Below are 19,847 nucleotides of genomic sequence, written 5' to 3'. Positions count from 1 at the left end.
CCCTTTGTGTCATACCCCTAACCCCTAACTATCCCGTTTTAACTCCTGACAACCACCGATGTTATATAAATGGAATCATACAGTAAGTAACCTTTTGAGACTGGCTTCTTTTACTCAGCATAATGCTTTTGAAACTCATCCAAGCTGTTGCATGTGTCAATAATTCATTCATTTTATTGCTCAATAGTAATCCATTGATGAACTGCACTACAATTTATTTATCTAGTCACCTGTTGAAAGACACTGGATTATTTCCAGTTTGGGGCAATTATGAATAGAACTGTTAAAACATTTATGTACAAGTTTTTCTGTGAATACAAGTTTTCATTTCTCTAGGGATTGGGAGGGGGTAGGGTGAATGGGGAGATATTGGTCAAGGGGTACAAACTTCCACTTATAAGATGAATAATTTCTGGGGATCTAATATATGGCATTAGCTATAGTTAATGTACTGCATTGTATACTTGAAATTTGCTAAGAGTTGATCTTCAATGTTATCACCAAAAAAAGGGGGGGTATAACTATGTGAGGTGATGGCTATGTAAATTAGCTTGGTAGTCGTAATCATTTCACAATGTATATGTATATCAAATCATTATGTTGTATATCTTAAATACATACAATTTTTATTTGTCAATTATATCTCAATAAAACTAGGGGGGTGGAAAATGCTGACTGGGACCAAGTACTAAGACTGGTTATAATTGCACCACTCTGCAAACCATCCTAAGCAGGTATAAGATATTTCTTTTTTTGTGTGTGTGTCCCAAAAAATAAACTAGTCCACCAAACTAGACACTGGGGAGATAACACACAAAGGATTATAATTCGAGACAGTATTCTCTATAACAGTGATGGCGAACCTATGACACGCGTGTCAGCACTGACACGCGTAGCCATTTCTGATGACACGCGGCTGCTGAGGTGGCCGCATGCCGAGGATGAAACATTTGCGACTAACTCCAAGACTCTAGTCGCAAATGTTTCATCCTCCCCTATTAGACACTCTGTGCCGGAGGTCTGTAGGCCAAAACAACAGAAGTCCAGCACAGAGCGTCTAGTTCTGGGACTTACGGGTAAGCCGGGATCTTTGCCCTCACTTCTGCCGGCAGAGCAGGGAGCAGCGGAAGGCAGCGGGGGACGCATCTCTGGGGGCCCTGCCATTACCAGTAACCAAATAACAGTTAACCACAGCAACCATTATCTACTGTTCTGGGGTGTCATGGATTTCTAATCCATCATTACTGAGATAAGTGAGGGGGAGGCTGGGAGAGGCGAGGGTTTGTGGCGTGCTATGGGTGCCGTTTCCCGCCATTAGAAATAGCGGCAGCCATTTTAATTCACATAAGGAACACCATCTTGCTCCATAGTGCAGACTCCATTTCACCACTATTACTGTTGTGCATCCTTATTAACCCCTATTTCTGCTTATTAACCCTGCCCTTTCCTAAAAGACAGTTATATGCACCATTTTGTGGTTAGTTAGGCTAGTTAACCCCTAATTGCCTGCAGGCCTAACAAGCTATCTATAATTCTATCTTCTGTCACTGCTCCCCTGATGGAGAACCCAAAAAATAAAAAACTAAGGTTAAGTAAAGGAAGTGGTAGTAGCAGTGGCCGACCCTTTCAAGAGACATGGACTGAGATGTATGGCTTTATAGAAAAAAATGGCAGATCATTTTGCGTTCTATGTACTGAAATGGTAGTAAGCAGAACGTGGAATATAAATAGACATTTTGAAACTAATCATTCCCAGCTCTTGGAAAAAAGTGAGGATGAAAGGAAGGAATACATTTCCAGGCAGCTACACCTTTATAAGAGCCAATCAAATTCCATCCTTAAATTTATGAAAGGCTCTACAAATTTAACATCTGCAAGTTTGAGCACTGCTCACTCTATAGCTCAGCATGGAAAAGCACTCAGTGAGGGAGAATTTATTAAAGAAACTCTCCTAAGATGTGCACCAGTTCTATTTCACGATATGCAGAATAAAGATGCAATTATTAAGAGAATATCTGAGTTACCACTCAGTAGAAATATCATAAAAGACCGAATAATGAGACTGAACACAAACGTACATCAATTAAAGAGAGACATAAGGAAGTGTAAATATTTTTCGATCTCTCTTGATGAAACTACTGATGTCACATCATATGCTCAGTTGGTCATTATTGGTCGATATTCTGATGGTCTCACAATGAGAGAAGAGTTCATAAAGTTAGTATCAGTGTCAACAAGTAAATCAGGAAGCGAAATATGTAAGGTTGTTATACAAACATTTCGTGACCTAAGCATTGATATCTCTAAAGTTGTGTCAGTGACGACAGATGGGGCACCAAATATGGTGGGGGAGAAAGTCGGATTTGTCAAATTGTTTACAGAAGCTATTGGACATCCGATTGTGCCTTTTCATTGTATTATCCATCAGGAGACTTTATGTGCCAAGGCAGGATTCACCGACTTAAACGACTTAATGTCAGTTGTTACAAAAATAGTTAATTTAATAGCTGCTCGCCCCCTTCACAAGAGAGAATTTTTGGCACTTTTACTGGAGGTTGATTCCACCTACAGTGGACTGCTGATGTACAATAATGTAAGATGGCTGAGCCGAGGCAAAGTTCTTGAGCGCTTTGTGGAGTGCTTTGAAGAAATTAAGGTATTTCTTGATGATAAGGATCTGGGAAATTTTCCTCAGCTTAATGATGATAAGTGGGTCAACACCCTGATGTTTTTTACAGATCTCTCTGTTCATATTAATGAACTGAACTTAAAGTTACAAGGTTTTGGCAAAAGTATTGACGTTATGTTTGGATACATAAAAGCTTTTGAAAGTAAAGTTAAAATTTTCAAGCGAGATGTAGAAACTAAAACTTATAAGTATTTTCCTCGAGTAACAAAGTATTTTGAGAAGGCCAGTGCAGCTGTACAGAATGAAATGGAACTCTTGCATATGAAGTACCAGCATGTTTTAGACTCGTTATTTGACCAGTTTAGTGATAGATTTAGTCAATTTATAAGTCTAGAACAGACCATGAAAATAATTAAGTATCCTGATATAGTAGTCTACAGTAGTTTGGAATTAAATGGTTTCCAATGGATGCAAATTGATGATTTGGAGATGCAACTTGCAGAATTTCAAGACAGTATCTGGGCTCAGGTGTTTGTCGACTTGAGGTCAAAGCTTGAGAATCTGGAAAGGTGCCGCTTGGAGAATCAAGAGGAGTGCCACTACGAACAGGAAATTTGGAGTGCCTGGAACCGACTACCAGACACTTTTAGCACCCTGAAAAATATAGCAATGGCTTTACTCACAATTTTCCCCTCTACATACTTTTGTGAGGCCTTATTCTCAGCATTAAATAATATCAAAACCAACAAAAGAAACAGATTGACAGATGAAGTTAGTAGCGCTTGCTTGGGCCTGAAGTGTACAAAATACCAACCTTCAATTGAAGATTTAGTCAATGAAATTCAGCAACAAAAAAGTCACTAATAGGCAGGTTAGTTAAATAATTCCCCCTCCCCCTCACTTATCTTAGTTCACGGCACCCCACACAAGCTAAATAATATCAAGACCAACAAAAGAAACCGACTGACGGATGAACAAAGAAGTCACTAAGCAGGTAAGTTAAATATTTAGTTTTTGGTTTATTAAATACAATTATATATAACAATTATACATTTATGTTATTTAAACTATAAATATCGCGAAATAATGTTTTTTCCTCAAAGTGACACACTACCCGAGTTATGCTCAGTTTTTTGGCGAAGTTTGACACACCAAGCTCACAAGGTTGCCCATCACTGTTCTATAACTATATGTATTTTGGGGTGGCTGCCATAAAAGTTAGATCTTAGACTGTGAGTTTTAACGAAACACAACCATATGAACAAAGCCATTTATTTAGATAAGTAACCAACCTCACCATCCCTAACTGTGTCCTAGTTTCTAAACATTAAATGTAAGTTATCTGTAGAAGCACTCAATTCCTTTTAAAGGACAATAGCATTTTTATAACTTTTCAATCTTTAATCTTCTGGTGATACGAGCTTTAAGTAGCAAATTCAGTCTTTCAACAGCTGAAAGTATGTTAATATGTAAAGCTTGGGGCAATGAAAATTTGACGACAAATATTTATCTACTGCTAAACAAGTTAATGATTAAGTACTTAAATATTCCAAGCCCTAAGGGTCATACAAAAGAGATCAAAATGGGCCGAAACCGGTTTGGCTCAGTGGATAGAGCGTCGGCCTGCGGACTCAAGGGTCCCAGGTTCGATTCCGGTCAAGGGCATGTACCTTGGTTGCGGGCACATCCCCAGTAGGGGGTGTGCAGGAGGCAGCTGATGGATGTTTCTCTCTCATCGATGTTTCTGACTCTCTATCCCTCTCTCTTCCTCTCTGTAAAAAATCAATAAAATATATTTAAAAAAACAAACAAAAAAAAAAAAGAGATCAAAATGGTATAGGTCCTCAAAGACTTAGCTGAGGAGACAATACAGACTCATGAGATAGACACCAGAACTGTAAATAAGAAACTATTATGTACAACAATTGGAGAATAACATCTAAATAGACATCAAAACATTCTGGTAACTCAGAAGAGAAAATAATTTCATCTGATGTAGAGAGACACTGGAATACAGTGAAAAGAATGTACTGGAGTCTAGAGGCCTGTCTCAGCTCTGCCATTAAAAACTCTTGGGTAAGTCCCAACTGCTCCGCAGTGTATAGTTAGTAGGCAAGGTACCTGACACAAAAAGGACATTTGTTCATTCACCGCTGCTTTGGATTTGGCTAAGCAAGGAAGAAGGGGCAGGCATAGGCTCCTTCTAGAACGGATTCTGAAACTTAGGCCTATGGCAAGCTCACTGTTTGAATTCAATTCCATCTTTTCACAACCATGTGAAAGAAAGGATGCTGACACCCAAAAGAAGGAGTTGGCTGCTCTCCTTGCCTCCTCCAGAGCACAAACTCTTATATCAAGGGCCTCACTGTCCTGGGCCCAGCTGCACTGGCACCTCACAGTCCCAGGGACCCCCTATGATGCATCAGCTGTCTGGCTTAGTTTCAGGCTGGTTCTCTGGGTCTTAGTAAGCTTATCTGAAAGAAAGGGAATCAATCAGGTCTTTTAGAACATCATGATCTATTAATATAAAAATTAGAAATATTATCCATAGAACATAAACCTTACTAATTTGTCAGCTATGAGTAAAACAGCTTATAAAATTTGTTATCTGGACTTTACTTGTTTGTTCTACAAGAAATATCAAACTGTTTTTAGAAATGCCAAATAGGAAAAGTGAACACTAATGAATTCTTTATAAAAGAACAGTTCTTACTTTAGTCTAAAAATATTAAAATGGCTAGATCTCACAGTAAAACATAACCTATGTAAAGATTCATCACAGTTCTTTGCTAGATTGAGTTAATTCTTATGACTCAGAACAATATTCTTGTAAATCAAATACTCTTAGTACCTCCAGAACACCAAGTGCAGTAGAGTTCCCAGTAATGTCTGCAGGCAGCAAGAAAAGGTCAAGAGTTGCCCTTAACTTCCAGACCTAAAACCCAGAAGTAGAAAAAAAAACAAATCATCTTAACAGTTACTAAATGACAACTATGTGCTAGATGTTGTCCAAGTAACTTTAAATGGATTACCTTATTTAGTTCTCACAACAATCCTATGACTCGGCTAGTTATTATCACAATTGTCATGATGAGAAAATTGAGGCTCAGGAGGTTAAGAAAATGTCCCACAGCTACATAATATTTTACAAAGCCTAAAAATAAGGTAATCAAAGAATGTGCCACTGTCTTAAGCCTTTAGGAAAAGTCTCTCATCAGTGGACCCAACTGTTCACATATCTTTGGTAGATATAGCCCTATAGTGAAGATGTGGACTATCAAACCATCATAACTGGATATTATATCTTAACGTAACTTAAGAAATTAGCTTTGTTTTCCACATGAGTCTTCAGTAATTTGCTTAGCATGAAACCAGTTCCCCTGATCAAACTGAGTTTCTAGATCTACAATTGCTGAGGAACAGATACCAGACTATTCAAGCTAAGGTCATTCTTTGAGGTCTGCTATGAATGGCACCTCCCTGGAGGAGATGTCTATTTCTTTGTTCATTAACCATACCATTGCTTTGTCCCTTCTTTTGAATATTAACTTTCTCCACTGGATTTCTAACATGTTCTATATATAGCAGAAAATGTGAAGCTGAGCCACCAGAGTGAGTTCTTGAAGAGTACCAGGTCCATATGCCTAAGATGCCCTGGATAGAGACAGCAAATATAATATTTTATTAAGAAAACTAAAGACAATGATTTCCATTCTTTTTTTAACATAAGAACATCCATATCTGCAAGGAGGTGGGCAGTACCAGTGGCTGAGAAAGGAAAACAAAAACATCTTTAAAAAATACTCTGGAGCCCATGGCTCAGTTGATCACAGACCAGGAACCAAGAGGTTGCCGGTTCAATTCCTAGTTAGGGCACAGGCCCAGGTTGCGGGCTGGATCCCCAGTAGGGGGCCTGCAGGAGGCAGCCAATCTATGATGTTCCTCTCTCATGGATGTTTCTATCTCTCTATCCCTCTCCCTTCCTCTCTCTCTAAAAATCAATAAGAACATATTTAAAAAAAATTCTGAAAAAAAGAAAAAAGGAAAGAAAGCAATATTAAGTATCTTTAAGTATACAAAGAATTATTTGATAGAAACCCACACTTTTAAACAATGAAACATGGACACTGCCTTAGTTTGGGAAAAGTTTAGAATATATATTACACATATAGTGTAAGAATAAATGTCTCTTTCACTTAGTCTATACTGATAAAGATCAAGTTAAAATATATGCAAAAATGGAAAAGAGGCATGGTTAAGATGAGAAAAACTAAAATCACTTAAATCCTCCTTCCCTTATCCTCCCAATCATTAATTTTATCAGAATTTTTAAAATTAAAGTAGGTTTTTTTTGGGGGGAGGTGTGCGAATGAATACATGTTTATTGTAGAAAATGTAAAAAATATTAAATATTGTATTAAGAATATGTTATCAGAAATAGATCCAGAGACATGGAAGCATGCAATAGACTGAATCTCAGAAGGAAGGGGGAGGGGAGAACGGTGTGGGAAGAGATTAACTAAAGAACTTATGTGCATAACCAATGAACACAGACAAAAGTTTGGTGAAGGCCTGGGGTGGGGTGTGGGAGTGAGATGAAGGGAGGGAAAAAAGGGGACATCTGTATACTTTCAACAATAAAGATAAATTTTTTTAAAAAGACTATGTTCTCTGACTAAAATAGCATTAAATGAAAACACAGTAACTAAAAGATATGAGGAAAATCCCAAGTATTTGAAAATTATTTGACAATGCTCTTTGGAACAATCTATGGGTAAAAAAAAAAATTACAAGAGACATTAGAAAATATTTTGAATGAAATGCTAATGAAAATGTATAGCTTTAAATGTTGATATTAAAAAAAAAATTTTAAATCAATGAACTAAGCTTTCACCTTAAAAAATTAGAAAAAGTAGAGTAAATTAAACCCAAAATAAGGATGAAGGAAAGAATTAATGGAAGAGCTCAAATCATAAAACACAAAACAGATAAACAAGAGGAAAAAAAATCAAAAGAACCAAAAGTTGATTATTTTAAAGGATTGACAAAATTGATAACCCCTAACTAGACTAATCAAGGGGGAGGGGGAGAAAATGAATCCAATATCAGAATGAAAGAGGGAGCATCCACATAGATCCTACCAACATAAAAAGGAAAACTGTTTTATAACATATATAATTTATTTTCAAGCTGATAAATTTGACAAGTTAAGATAAAATGGGCAGATTACTCGAAAGGCATAAATTACCAAAACAGGGATAAAAAGAAATAGAAGATCTGAATAGTCGTATATCCATTCTTTTAAAAATTGAATCCTTAATTAAGAACCTTTCCACAAAGAAAACTGCAGGCCAAGGTGGCTTCATTGGTAAATTCTATCTAACACTTAAGGAAGAACAGCAATTGTACCCAAACCCTCCCATAAAAGGAAGAATAAAGGAACACTCACTGCTGGTAGAAATGTAAAATGGTAAACCCACCTTCGAATTTGTCGTCAATTCCTCATAATGTTAAACATACACATATTCTAAAACCCAGCAATTCCATATCTAGGTATTCATCCACAATACATGTGTCACAAAAAGCCTTGTATAAGAATGTTCATAGTTTTAGTCATAACAGTTGAAAACCCTTTCTGCAATAATAATAAACAAATTACAGTATATCCATACAATTGAATACTGGTCAGCGACTAGAAGGAAGTAACTACAGTTACATGTAACATGGATGAATCTATATTTTAAACAAGAGCTTTATAAAATTTTTATGCCCAGGAAAGTTTGAAAACCATTGTTATGGAAGTATGTAAGAAAACAAAAAGAGAAAATATAAGGGATTGGGGTAACTTATAAATTAATCAGTGCCATATACACTATAAACTATATGTAACAGTTGTTATCTTCCATTAAGTGCTTAATTGCCATTTAAATCATGTTATACTATTCATCTGTTCATGTTCAATTTTCTACTTATGTGCTTCAAGGAATTCCAATTCCAAATTTTAGTCTTCAATCATCTAACTACCCTAATTTCTCATTAATCCCAACTCATACTGTGCATTTTTAGATAAAAATCCTGTTCACCAGTTCCCTTTCTTTTTCTTCCTTAATGTCCCACTTTCTTGGTACTGTTTTCCCCATCTCTTTAATAGTGTTATTCTTACTCTTCGCTGCACAGACTTGTCTTTCTACCTCCTTTAAGACTGAACCAAAAACTCATCTTTTCCACTAAGTGCGAAACCTCAGATTTTTTCCAAATTCTCTCAGCACTTGAAGATCTTGCTCCTAATATATGTATTTATTTTACTGAATTTGGACATCTCTTATAATGACTCACTAACTCCATCCCCTGGTTATAGAATAGACCCTTTGGGTTCAGTGGATTAAAAAGATTACAGTCCTTTTCAAGGTTCATTCTCTTGTGCTGTTTTTACTTTTCTCTCTGGGATTCTAGTTGCCAGAGGCTTAAACTCTATATGGATGGAGGGGTAGGAGAGAGAGTTAAAAGATAGTTGATTATGGCTGCTCCTGGATTAGATTTTAAAGAAGGTGAAAAAAGCCTTTAGGCTTCAATATCTGTTCAGACTTGCTCACTTGCCCAAGGAAGCAAACAGGATTCTAAAAAGAGACTTTAGGAGAGGAATAAGGAAGTGTGTTTGTCTATGAATTCTCTGTGTTATACAGATGATCAGACAGGATGCAGTACAGTTTCAAAGACATTCAAATATTCTGACAGCAAATATTTCTATGTATTTTTTTATAATGTTAGGGGGTAGAGGTTTGACTGGAGGTGGGCAAAAATTAAAAATCAAACTAAGCGCCAGTACTCTTTGTTCTGCATACATTATTACTTAGGAACTACTCAGCTAATATCACAACTTTCAATTTTAAACTATGCCTTCCAAATCATATCTATAAACCTGATCATGCTCCTGAGCTAGAATATTTCCAACTGATATCTTGATCACGTTAATCTAAAAAGCATAATGAGTTATCTGAAAGCAAACACAATATTCCCCCCTCTCTCAAACTTGCACATATTATTCTACTGCCAAGTCAGAAACCTTAGACTCATTCTCAACTTTCTCTACCATCTCCAAACACTAACGCAGTCTGGAAGACAAACTCCTAAATATCTCTGAAATCAGTGCTCTTGTTTCTATCCCCACTACAAATTCCTTAATTCAGACCATCATTATCTCTTTCCTGAACTGGGGCAGAGCCTTAAATGACATCCTTGACACTAATCTACCTACCAGAGGCCAGAGACTGCCACATTCACTCAGCCTGCCATATGTATTACTTGATGAATAAATGTCTCCAATCTCTGTCCCTCCAGACTATTCTCTTTATTACTGCTATAATCAGTTTTCTAAACTACCAAACTATTTGTGTCACTTCCCTACCTATAAAACATAATAAAATCCAAATTCCTACTATGGCATATAAAACTACTCACAATTTGTTCCCATTTCACCTTGGTTCTAGTCTGACTTCCTAATTTTTTTCTGCACTCATTTCAGCAGATCAAACTTCACCCTTTTCCTTAGACACACTATGCCCTTTCTTTTTAATAATCTAGAATAAATAGTAACTCAGTCCAGCTTATTTTGTTTTTATGAGTACCTTATACTATTTTAAGCCATTAGCTGAACAATCAGATAATACAGCCAACTCTCAGTTAGCTTATCTATTAACATGGTCAGTATAGACTAAGTGAATAAATGTTTCAACAACTGTTGAGCTTCTTCCTTACAGTAAATTAATGTTAAAATTCTTCAGTGACAGACTTATTGTCCTCCTTTTGATTCCCAGGCACAAATAGAACTATAATTCAATTTTCTTCATATCTATCCATTTCCTTTCTTTCATCTTTAACACCTCCCTTCCCCACTTGTTTCTCCTCTTGCAGTTTTCTTCTCCTGCTAAGCTTTTGCAGCAACCTCTTTGTCCACCCTTCACAAGAACACCAGTATTCTTCTACCACTTTTAATTGTAGAGCACATAAAAACTTACAAAGCACTTTCACATATACTTACTCACTTGGTTCTTACCTCATTTTTTGGAATTCCAAAATCAACAAATATATATGCCCTTATAATTAAAACTAGTAGCCCATTTGCAGGAAAATCCTGCAAGCGGCTGTTTCGGCCACGTGCGCGGCCACCGCGCCTGCACCCGCTCACCACTGCCACCCGCCCCGCTCCGCCCTGTTCCACCCCGCTCCGCCCTGCCCAGGCTTTCCCTCTGGCAGCCACCTTGCTTTCCGCTTTTCCTCCCTCTTCCTTCTAAGTTGTCTTCAGTCTTCACTCCTCCCTCTCTCAGCTTATGCAAATTAACCACCATCTTTGTTGGGTAATTTGCATACTCGCCCTGATTGGCTGGTGGGCGTGGCTTGGGCTGGTGGGCGTGGCTTGGCATAGTGAAGGTGCGGTCAATTTGCATATTACTATTTTATTAGGTAGGATATAAGATGTTCTTCTTATATTTTAACTCAAAATTGAGGAAACTGCAGTTCCAAAAGTTCAGTGATTCACCTAACATACTGCTATTCCCTCTGCCTAGAATTCCATAACCTCTCTTCATCTGTTCCTCTCTTAAGACACAGCTTCTGTCTTCCCGTCCTTCCAGAGCAGGAATGTTATGCCTGTTTCAATACTATCAGAATATTTTCACACAACTAGAATAATATAAGTCTCTGAACTCTACTCTGGTATTCTTTTCTGCCAAACTATTTTCCTTATTAACTAATATTATATTTACTAATGCCCATTAATTATCCAGCATTTTGTAAAGTCAAAAGGAGAAACATTTTATGGGCAACCAGCACTGATTTACCAATCTTGAGGGTAAAACTGTACACCAAAACATCCCTACCTTTCCTTAAAAATCAGGAATTTAAGGAATATCTCTAAATCCTCTGAAAATACCTAGATACTGTCTCTTGTGGTAATGCCACAGCAAAGTAAAACAGCACTCCATAAACCCTAAATTAAACTATTAAATGTTTTAAGAGGTGCCTCTTAATATCTTGGGAAACTTTTAGGATTAACAATCAAAAGACCAGGGCCACAGTCCCAACTGCAACACATATTTAACTGACTTGAGAACATCATTTAATCTCCCTGACTCAAATTTCCAGTTTAATAATGCCACCCACCTTTCACAATTGTTAAGAGAATTAAATGAAAAAATGACTACAAATCACTTAGCCTGGAACACAATAGTAAAAAACTGATAACCCCTTGTATAATTATTTTTATATACAACATCATCTTTGTTTTCTGAAACATGTTCTTGGACTTTGTGACCCAGCAGCAAATACAATAAATGCCTTCAAGGAAGTTATTTCTATGACTTCTGGATCCCCTACCTGGGTCATAACTCAGGTCCTAGAAATATAACTTGGAATATCTCCTCCTAAATGCATAATCTTGTTCTCTGCCACACGAAAACTCATCAAAAGATATTCCTGTAGCTTCTCCTTATTGGCTTGACTTTTAACTACCTGGAACAGCACACAGAGTCAGCTGCAAATCTGGCTTTTTTTTTTTTTTTTTTACTGCCAGTATGCTTTTTGAATCACTTATTTTAAAATGTTAAATAAAATTGGTCCCAGCACTGATCAACTGAAGGTTAATGAGGATGGAATGGTGTCTCATGTTAATAAAGTAAAAAACTAAATAAATAATTAGATAAATCAGCTCCCCTTTGGCCATAAGCATATTTTACTGATTTTTTTCTTTAAGAGAGAGAGAGAGAGAGAGAGAGAGAGAGAGAGAGAGAGAGAGAGAGAGATGTGAGAGCGGAACATTGATCAGCTGTCTCCTGCACACGACTGAACCTGCAACCTGAGTATGTGCCCTGACCAGGAATCGAACTGACAACCTTTGGGTGCACGGGATGATGCTCAACCAATTGAACCACATTGGGCAGGGCCACAGGCATATTTTAACCCTTAAGAAATTACTTGGATTTCTCTAATCAGACTATACTTAATGTTTAGTAAATTTATCCTTTAGTTTTATAAAATACTTCAGTAGTTTTTCTGATACAACGACATGCTAATCTATGGATCCCAAGATTTATGCCAGGCCCCAAGCTCCCATGAAATCCTGGTTTTCCTCAACATTTTTCTCTATCCATCCTCTGATGGCTTCCTTAGCTCCCCTTCTTTTGAATACCTACCATATATATAGACTTAAAGTTCAGCTCCCAAATAATTTTCATTCTTTCATGTTTCATTTTAAGTATATATATTATTTAAATAGGCTTCTATCCTTTTCAATTTTTTGAACTACAACATATCATATACTTGATTACCACCTCTAAATGAAGAATCTTGCTCAGAATAAAAAGACTGGATATTATTCCTGTTATAGTGGTCTTCAAATTTAAAGAGTCATAATTTGAAGATAATTGCAGAGCAGATACTAGTAAGCCCATTTCAAAATTATCTTCATCATTGCTTCCTCTTATTAATTTTGATAAAAGATTACTGTATGATATCTCATCAAAGGAAAGGTAAATTTAATTTTGGTGCTAAACAGCATATAAGTAAAGTGGTTATGAACTATTAGAGAACCCATGGAAATATATTCTCACTATACTGTATTTGGCAATGGTGTAATTATAGTCTCTCTCAAGTCATTCCTTAGAATGTGTCACCTACATGTAGAATAAAACTAGGCAACTAATTCTCAGTTAAAGCACTCAGATGTAAATTTACCTAACATTAACCTGAGTCAGCAGTTTAGCCAATTACCCTTCAAGGTTACTTCTGCTTTAATCAGATTCAAAAGCCCTTTCCCCCCTTAAAAGTAGGATAGTTGGCTAATCCAGCTACAGAATTTTTAGGTTGGGCAAGGCAAATGATTTGTATTTCCCCTGTCATTCTCTAACATCTACACTGAGGCTAAGAAAATAATTTGCATGGTCCATACCTACCCAGTCCACATCCCCATGAATTTTAAATATGAGTACCAGGCAATTCACAATGCCATAACTGTTTTTAAATATACAAAGAAAATTCCAACTTAATGAAAAATTGAGCAATAGTTGTATTTTATTATAACATGTTTGCTAATGTCTTTTGAAACCATATTTAACTAAATATTTTATTCATATAATTAGATTACGTAATAGACGGAACAAAGTATCTGTATGTCTAAATTCTATAAAATTTCTAAAGGCATGTAATGAGTCCAAAAAATGTACAATAAATTGTAATAACTTCATAATCTTTATTGTAATGGTTCATCAAAAGAAGGTCACCCTAATATATTAAAACTTTGTATCAGTTAAAAATTAATACAACCCTGGAAACTTTTGATGGCTCTATGTAACTCTTTTAGTCCTGCTAGCATTACTTCAGACTAAAGGGATGACCCATGTATTTATCATATGAAGTACCACCAACAGAATGCCTGCCTGAGATCTAAAACAATATAGCAAGAATCTACTACTATCATAATGATAGGCTTTTGAGCTATACCTTATTTATGATTTTAATATATAACCTATAAAATAAACTCAATTTAATAAACTCAAAAAATAAGAGCAATTAAAAATATTATGTGACATACACTTAAAAATAATTGAAATTAATGTCTTAAAAGAGGCATGCAAAATAAGCTCATATGTTACAGATGTTGAAAAGTTACATGTTGTTACAGGAGGTTGAGATGTTGTGAGAAGGAAAGACCACAAAGATGCTTGAGAATCAAGGAAAGATGATAAAGATGCTTGAGAATTAAGAGTAATCTACTATAATAAGAAGAGCTACTGTAAAAGCAATAGAACCTCCTAAGGCAGAAACAATACATATCCAAAAGAAATCTACCACTGTCACCACAAAATACATTTGATAAACCACATGCTCATGACACTAATTAGACCCGGGTTACAGCGAATTTAAAAAGAACAAAATGTTACAAAATTGGAGTTACACAAATTTTATCACTAAAACCTAACAGTTTAATGAATGAAGTCATCAAAATATTCAGTTAATAAAAAGCAAGGTTCAAAGATCTTTTGATGATTCCACTGGCAGAGAGGAGTTTAATAACAGACCTTATAAATTCCTGGTTTCCTTATCTGAGCATACCCAGTAGGCCTCTAGAACTCAGTAGAGTACCTGCAAATCAATTTTAACATTTTGGTTCTAGAACAGTGAAACTGCAACAAGGGTCTCCTGATGACATTCAGAAAAACAGACACCCAACTTGTTATGCACATCTAGTTAAAGGTCCAAGGTGAACAGAGGAAGCAGGAAAAAAAGAGAGCATCAACTATACTAACTACCCTTAAGGCAGACTATTATTTTTATCTAGGAATTTTTTTTTTTTTTTGTAGCCTCAAAGTGATTTTGTTAACAGCAAGGAAACAAGTGGGCATACAAATGCCTATATATACCTACTGAACCATAAAGTATAAGGTCTAATATTTGCTGTACCCTTACTATGTGCTAAAGAAGCACTTTTAATCCTCACCAATACCCTATGAGGTGGGTACTTTTATTACCCTCACTTTACAGATGAGGAAACCTAGGTACACAATGGTTAAATCACTTGCTAGAGATCATAATGTTATTAAGTGGCTGAAATACAAATCCAGTTTTTCTCTATTACAACTATAATAGAAATTATGTTTTCATAATTATCATGTAATTCTACTACTGCTCTTTTATAAAAGTACTAGAATCCATTTTAACATAAAACCTTCACACTTACTAAATTAGTTCAATTTCCTGACCACCGGAAATTGAACCAATTACCAACTCCTGGTTCATAGGTGGACACTCAACTACCAAGCCACATCAGCCAGACTGAAAATCTTTTAACAATTAATTTTTAGCATAAAAATTATAGAACACTAGCCTACTCTAATAAGCTTACCTAATATTTAAAATTTAGATGATAGTTTATCCCTTTCCACTGAAATATCAGCACTTTCACTAACAATGCAGCATATTGTTTTAAAATTTTCAGTAAAAGCTTATACAGCTTTACATCACTTCATGTATAAAAGTGGTCAATTTCAAGAATGTGGAACAACTAGAACTCTTACATGATGCTGGTGGGAGGGTAACATGGTACAGACATTTTGGAAAATAGTTTGGCAATTTCATAAAGGACAATAACCACAACCACAACACAAATCACACCTTGTATCAAACCCAGTCATTCTACTCCTAGCTATATACCTAAGAGAAATGAGAGCATTTATCCAATGACTTGCACATGAATGTTTATAAAAGATTTTTTAATAACCAAAGAATAAAAACAACCCAAATGTCCTCAATAGAAGAATGAATAAGCAAATTTTGGGACAACTATATAACAGAATACTACTCAGCAAATAAAAGGTAATGAACTATAGATACAGATAATAATATCGACATCTCAAAAATAATTATGCTGCACAAATGAAACTAGATAAAATCAAGTACACACTATGAGAATCCTATATAATAAAGAGGTAATATGCAAATTGACCATCACTCCAACACACAAGATGGCCACCACAAGATGGCCAGCAGGGGAGGGCAGTTGTGGGCGATCAGGCCAGCAGGGGAGGGCAGTTGGGAGGGACCAGGCCTGAAAGGGAGGACAGTTGGGGGTGACCTGGCTGGCAGGGGAGGGCAGTTGGGGGGGACCAAGCCTGTAGGGAAGGGCAGTTGGGGGGGGGGGGGCAAGACCAGCAGGGGAGAGCAGTTAGGGGCGATAAGGCTGGCAGGGGAGGGTAGTTAGGGTGACCGGGTCAGCAGGGGAGGGCAGTTGGGGGGGACCAGGCCTGCAGGGGAGGGCAGTTAGGGGCAATTGGGCCGGCAGGGAAGCAGTTAGGCGTCAATCAGGCTGGCAGGGGAGTGGTTAGGAGGTGATTAGGCTGGCAGACAGAAGCGGTTAGGGGCAATCAGGAAGGCAGGCAGGTGAGCGGTTGGGAGCCAGCAGTCCTGGATTGTGAGAGGGATGTCCAACTGCCAGGCATTTGGGCATCCCCCTAGGAGTCCCAGATTGAAGAGGCTGCAGGCTGGGCTGAGGGACACCCTCCCCACCCCGCAGTGCACGAATTTCATGTACCAGGCCTCTAGTTTATTTATATAAAATTCTAGAAAATCCCAAGTAGTCCACAGTGACAGAAAGGGTTGCCTGGGAATGGGGGAGGGGCAGAAAAGAAGGATTACAGAGACCCGACATTTTAGGAGGTGATGGATATGTTCATTATCTTGACTGTGCTGATGGTTTCATAATTGTATATTTTAACATGTGAAGTTTACTGTTTGTTAATTACACCTCAGTGAAGGTGTTAAAAATGGAGAGAGAAAAATCAGTCAACTCAACTTCTCATCTTTAGAAGGGAACAACATCACAAATAATTCAAAAGTCATTTATAGTTGGCACTAGAATGTTTTAGTTTAAACACTATGCTTTTCCGCCATCTTTCTGTACCACCATAATGAGGCACATGAATGTACTGGCTGATGCTCTAAAGAGTATCAGCAATGCCAAAAAGAGAGGCAAACTCCAGGTTCGTATTAGGCTGTTCTCCAAATTCATCGTCTGGTTTCTAACTGTGATGATGAAGCATGGTTACATTGGTGAATCTGAAATCACCGATGATCACAGAGCTGGGAAAATTGTTGTAATCCACATAGGCAGGTTAAATAAGTATGGAGTGATCAGTCCAGATTTGATGGGCAACTCAAAGATCTAGCAAAGTGGAAGAACAACCTGTCAGTTTCGTTTCACTGTGCTGCCAACCTCAGCGGGCATTATGGACCATGAAGAAAAGACAAAAACACACAGGAGGGCAAATCCTGGGATTCTTTTTCTATAGGTATAATACATATGTGCAAATAAAATGCCTCAATGGTAAAAATAGAATAAAATAAACACTGTAAATGTGATAAAATAGAAAAACCCTGGACTACAGTCCAGAGATCTGTCCATCACTAACTAGCAATTTGTCCCTTCCCCTATTCTGAGCCTTGGTTTCCTGATCTGCAAAATAATCATCTCCATGGTCTACAATTCCAGCTCTAGAAGAAATGTGACTCATACACACATATCTTTTCCCAAGCTTCCCATTCTCATTGTTTAGTTATTACTGCACTACTGTCCCTTAGTTCTACAAATGGAGAAAACAGCCCATTCTAAACAAAGGTGACAGGGAATAGCTTTCTAAGATCACTGGTTTGCTACAGATGAATCTCAAGGTGAAAAATGTAGAAGCTATTATAATGTTAAAAGGTGTTAGGTTTCAGTATTTTAGGCTACTGTTTTGTGTGCCAGTACATTCTCCCTAAGGACAAACGGTAAAATTCAAGGACAATAGGGAGAAAAAAAATGTAATTATCCATTAATTATTCAAGAACTAAAGAGGTTCAGCCAACTGAACATATTAACTTTTTTGCAGATTTTCTCTGACCAATGAATTGCATTAAAAGGCAAAATCTGATCTATAAAATTTTATCAAATCTCTTTAAGTACTACTCCCTTAAAAAAACTTACATTTTATAAATTATGAGAAATTAGTAAGATAACATATGGGGTTAAGGAAATATTTAAAAGATTAAAAGATTTAGCTGTGCAATTCTTAGCTGCTGCTTCTCAGAGACAGGAAGTGCCTCTATGGACTGCCAGAGAGGTGGATTCTGTGGACTGCCACTCACTGCCTAACCCTGATATGCATTTTCTAGGTTCCTAATCCATTCTTAAGAGTGTTATGCAAATGCACGATTCTTAAAATTAAACTAAGCATCTGACATTAAGATCCCCAACTGTTAGAAACCTCAACCTGACTTTAGTATTGGTTTCTAGGCTGCTAACTTACCAGCATCTTTCCTATTCAACACCAAGTTAAAATATCTTAAAACTTCTATAGAATTTGTGGTTCAATTTTGCATGACCTTGTAAAGAAACAATTAAAAGCAAGGGAAAGAAAGCATGTGAATTATGTATTAATGTTGAAGAATAAAAGTCAGTAGCAAACTAAACAATACAGTCCAATCTAAACGTTAACTTGGTAAGAACGGAGCCACTGCTATAGATGAAGAGACCTGAAGAAAAAGGATCTTCAGCAGCTGGAGCGGCTGCTACAAGAATTTCAAGGTGCAGCTTTGAGAATCTCCAGCAAAACTAGTAACTGTAAAACACCATCAAATACGTACATACATTTAAAATTAAAGGATAACGGAAAAGGTCTAGCTGCCAGCCAGCTTCTAGTGGGAATGCCAAGAGAAAAATGTCAATATCACCTCGAGACTCCAATCGCCCAGCCTTCAAACTTGAGATCCATGACAAGACGTGCACTTAAATTGTTTCTTAGCATCCTTCTTTAAATGCAACCCCCTCTCCGGAAAGTCACTTCGCTTCAGCTAGCTGAATACCCAAACCCCAGAACCCAAGAATCTTAGGACCCCCAAGCAGTTGCAGAGAAGTCTTCCTGCACCCGCCTGCGCATCCCTTTCCACCTCGCGTTAGAAACCCGGAGGTGCTCCAGTCACCTCCAGATCAAGCGTCCCAGTTGCTCCTCTCTCCCAGTGGACCTCTTTTCTTCGACCTTGAGGACCCCCCACTCCCGTCAGAGCCTCAGAGCCCGAAGTAAGTCGGGCGGGTGCCTCCTTCCCTGCAGCGCCCGCATTGCCCCACAATCTCCGGGAGCCTCGCCCCCATCCACCTCGACCTGGATCACGAGCGTCCTCCTACTAGACCCGGGGGACCCTTGTTCCCCTTAGACACCTCACGTTTCTCCAACCAGAAAACAATTCCACAGAAATGCATCGAGAGCCTACTAAGCGCAAGCTCCCACTCCGCGCGGCGCGGTCTGCACAGGGCTCGCTGTCCCACGCCCGCTGTCTCCTTCCCGACCAGGGGCACGACGCTGCCTCCGCCCGGGGTGTGGAAGCACCGGCCGGAGGCGGACTGCGCCGGGCGCGGGCACCAGGAACCGTAGAGGCTGCCGCTAAGGATGGCACCGGGGCCGGGGAACGGGTGCCCGCCGTGCTGGGCGCGGGCCGCGGGGAGACTCACCGGTCGGGGCGCGCGGGGCGGCCTCATCCAGGGGCACCTGCGGCCAGGCAGGATGGGCCCGGGAGGCGCAGTCACCGAGAGGGCGAGTCCGCCCGCCCGCCCGCGGTCCCGTCCCCTCCGACTGCCTGATCGAGCGCAGTCTCCCTCCCTCCGGACCGAGCTCGGGGACACCAGCTCCGCCGGATG

At 38.2% G+C, this 19,847-nt stretch overlaps 1 protein-coding gene across 4 annotated transcripts in view; it reads right to left on the bottom strand.

Moving 5' to 3' along the window:
- SOCS5 (suppressor of cytokine signaling 5) overlaps positions 1-19,847 on the bottom strand; it is a 48,334-nt gene that overhangs the window by 28,134 nt on the left and 353 nt on the right. Inside the window, exons 1-3 of one of the 4 annotated variants that reach the window (XR_008558447.1) lie at positions 19,662-19,796; positions 5,481-5,564; positions 4,454-5,103 (exon numbers count right to left, since the gene is read on the bottom strand). The exons of 1 other annotated variant lie outside the window; for it this stretch is intronic. The gene's annotated coding sequence lies outside the window, so the exon portion shown is untranslated. Of the gene's footprint in view, positions 1-4,453; positions 5,104-5,480; positions 5,565-19,661; positions 19,797-19,847 lie in introns of those variants that run through there. 2 more of the 4 variants (XM_028139977.2, XM_008162166.3) reach the window with 2 other exon arrangements.

This window comes from Eptesicus fuscus, chromosome 16, assembly GCF_027574615.1.
Source record: "Eptesicus fuscus isolate TK198812 chromosome 16, DD_ASM_mEF_20220401, whole genome shotgun sequence".
Classification (NCBI taxonomy): domain Eukaryota; kingdom Metazoa; phylum Chordata; class Mammalia; order Chiroptera; family Vespertilionidae; genus Eptesicus; species Eptesicus fuscus.
Note: the sequence above shows the minus strand (reverse complement) of the source record. Positions and strands in the feature narration are given on the sequence as shown.